This window comes from Carlito syrichta, unplaced genomic scaffold, assembly GCF_000164805.1.
Source record: "Carlito syrichta isolate Samal-C Ts95f unplaced genomic scaffold, Tarsius_syrichta-2.0.1 Scaffold317479, whole genome shotgun sequence".
NCBI lineage: Eukaryota > Metazoa > Chordata > Mammalia > Primates > Tarsiidae > Carlito > Carlito syrichta.
The window spans coordinates 788,620-791,987 of NW_007261575.1; the positions used below are offsets into that span (position 1 = coordinate 788,620).

Genomic DNA, 3,368 nt, shown 5'->3' on the forward strand with positions numbered 1-3,368 from the left:
CACTCCAGTCTGGGCAACAGTGTGAGACTCCAACTCAAAAAAAAAAAAAAAATGTGGTACATATACACAATGGAATATTGTGCAGCCCTAAGGAAAGAAAACATATGAACTTCGCAGCAACTTGGATGAATTTAGAGTCTATAATACTCAGTGATCTATCACAGAAACTAAGAACAGAGTACCACATGTTCTCACTCATAAGCAGACCCTTAACACTTATGACAATACTATAAGAAAAGGATTGGCAGTAGCAGCATACTGCCAGGGTTGGGATAGGGGAGTGGGGACCCAACATCAGAAAGCGTACCCGATCTCAAACCAGGCAAAGTGAGGACCAAAGGGAGGCCCAAACTTTACCTGTACAATGTCTACTTATATACCTAATCCTGAATTGTACCCCCATCTCTAAAATAAAAATTAAAAAAACAAAACAAACAAACAAACAAACAAAGACTAAGTTGCAAGGGAAAAAATACACTGAATTGAATGATAGTGAAAATATGGTATATCAAAACTTGTGGGATGCTGCAATCTATTTCCTAGAATTATGATTAACTAAAGTCTATGAACTAATGTTCATTAAAGGAAAAAAAAAGCAAACGGGTTCTAAGAATTCAATTACTATAGTAATACTTCTAAGAAAAGGGGTGAAAATATCCTCATATTTTCCTTAAAATACTTATGGAAAAATAACTCAAAAGTTTAGGGGACAGGGAAGCTCAATGATAACACACAACACATACATACTTAAACTGACACAAAACCAAAGAATTCCCTTCACTGGTTAGGAATGGACACTCTCATAATCACCCTGCAGTTAAGTCTCCTTTTTTCAATCCAAACTATCTACAAAAACCTAATCTAGGCAACAACCCTACACCATAGCAAATAAGGCTGAGAACACATATTTCAAGGTCTCAGACTTGTATTAATAAGTCTAGAAAAATGCCTATGTCCACATTCAAGGACTACATAAATACCTTCACGAAGATAAGTAAAAGTAGAAAAATAACCTATAATTTTAAGACAGTTTTACATCACAGCAGTCATTTAGATAATGAGAAAATGTATCTCCTTCAGGAATAAATTAACAGCAAAGTCCAAAACAATTTCAGAAAATATCTTAACTCATAATCCTCATAACAATAAAAGAGGACACTATATCTTTGGGAAACAAAAGCAGTAGATTAGAAGAGAGAAGCAAAATTTGCATAGAAACAAAACATAAGAGGTGTTTAAGAAAAAGAAACAAAACAATCAAATTAGTAAAAGAAACTAAAAACAACCTAAGGAGACCTTTCCGCCATCTTTTCGTGCCGCCATGGTGCGCATCAATGTCCTGGCTGATGCTCAGAAGAGCATCAACAATGCCGAAAAGAGAGGCAAACACCAGGTTCTTATCAGGTCGTGCTCCAAAGTCGTCGTGCTCCAAAGTCATCGTGCGGTTTCTAACTGTGATGATGAAGCATGGTTACACTGGCAAATTTGAAATCACTGATGATCACAGAGCTGGAAAAATTGTTGTGAACCTCACAGGCAGGTTAAACAAGTATGGTGTGATCAGCCCCAGATTTGATGTGCAACTCAAAGATCTAGAAAAGTGGCAGAATAATCTGCTTTCATCCTGCCAGTTTGGTTTCATTGTACTGACAAACCTCAGTTGATATCATGGACCACAAAGAAGCAAGAAGGAAACATACAAGAGGGAAAATCCTGGGATTCTATTTCTAGGGATGAAATGCATATGTACAAATAAAAAGCCTCAGTGGTGGTAGGGGGAACAACCTAAGGAAATAGGGCAGATATATATTTATATTTCACTATCTTGAAGCTACCAAAGGGGAAAAATCCAGAAAAATTAAGAAAGCTCCAACGCTAACAAAACTGGCTGGCCACCAATTCCTATCAGAGCCTCTGGAACAAATCTGCCAGACATAATGGAAATGATCAGATTAAAGTAGCATTCTTAAATGTTACAAACACACTCATTAAATTCAAGTAAATACAAATAATAGAAAGTAAATAAAAGCTCATCTTAATTTGCAGAAAAATACTGAAGACAAAGCAGTTTTTTTCTTTAGAATATTAGAAACAAATCCCTTGAAGAAATCTATTTCTCCAACCTAAATATGGCATGGATCGTGCAGTTTTTTTATTTTTATTTCTTTATTTTCCAAAAAATGGCTCTGGCTGAGTTGAAAGCTTTTTAACTGCTGAACAAGTTGAAAGTACAGAAAGTAGCAATGATCCAACACATACCTGAATTATGGCTACCCAGCTGAACTAACTAATGTCACACCTCCTTCCTCTACAAAATAACCAAATGAACACACAAATTACAATTACGTTCCAGGTATCCAAGTTAACCTCTAAAGCAACAATTCTAATAGTATCTGAGTTATAATCATATCCCAAACATACCCACTTAGCACACAGTCCCTCAGCAAAACTTAGGAGACAGTGGTTCAAGGCATTTAAGAAAATGTTCCATTATTAGCTGATCACTAAGCTTACTAAGCAGAGACTTCAATGGTAACACAAAATAAAGGATTTAGATTTTAGTTCAAGGAGGCCACTACACAAGCCAACAACAACAGAAACAAAAAACAAGCCCTGGAGAGGGGGTTATCAAACATCCAGAGTCGCGACATTATTTAACATGTTCAGTTCTCAATAAATAATTACAAGACATGCAAAGAAATTTTAAGCATGGTCCACACACAGGAAAAAGAACAGTTAGTAGAAACTGTCCTAGAAGAAGCCCAGTTATCTTACATTCATTCAAAATAATAGAACCATATCTAATTAACTAAAGCAAAGTATAAGAACAGTATTTCATCAGATAGAGAGTCTCAATAAAGAAATCATAAAAAATAACCAAATAAAAATTTAGGATTTGGAAAGAAAAATAACAAATGAAAAATTCAGTTCAGAAGCTTATAAGTTGGCAGAAGAGAGTTTCTGTGAACTTGAAGGCAGGCTGATTGAGATTATTCAGTCTGAGAACAAAAAGAAAAATGAAGCAAAAATAAACAGAGCATCACAGACCTGTAGGACACCATCAAGTATACTAGCATATGAAAAACAAGAGTTGTAGAAAGAGAGGAGAGAAAAAATATCAGGAAAAATAATGGTCAAAAACTTCCCAAATTTGATTTTTTTTTAATTGTTCTACATATCCAAGAAGCTCAACAATCTCTAAGTAGAATGCATGGGGTTAAAAAGATCCACACCTAGGCCAGGCTCGGTGGCTCAGCCTGTAATCCCGTGCATTGGGAGGCCAAGGTGAATGCATTGCCTGAGCCCGTAGGTTCGAGACCCGCCTGGGCAACTTGGTGAGACCTCATCTTTACAATAAATCAAAAAAT

General features: G+C 36.0%; 1 protein-coding gene and 1 pseudogene across 1 annotated transcript in view; one reads left to right on the top strand and one right to left on the bottom strand.

The window, feature by feature from the left end:
• Positions 1-3,368, bottom strand: part of SMCHD1 (structural maintenance of chromosomes flexible hinge domain containing 1) — a 144,605-nt gene that overhangs the window by 118,155 nt on the left and 23,082 nt on the right. The window lies entirely within an intron of this gene.
• On the top strand, positions 1,322-1,731 carry LOC110594644 (annotated as a pseudogene).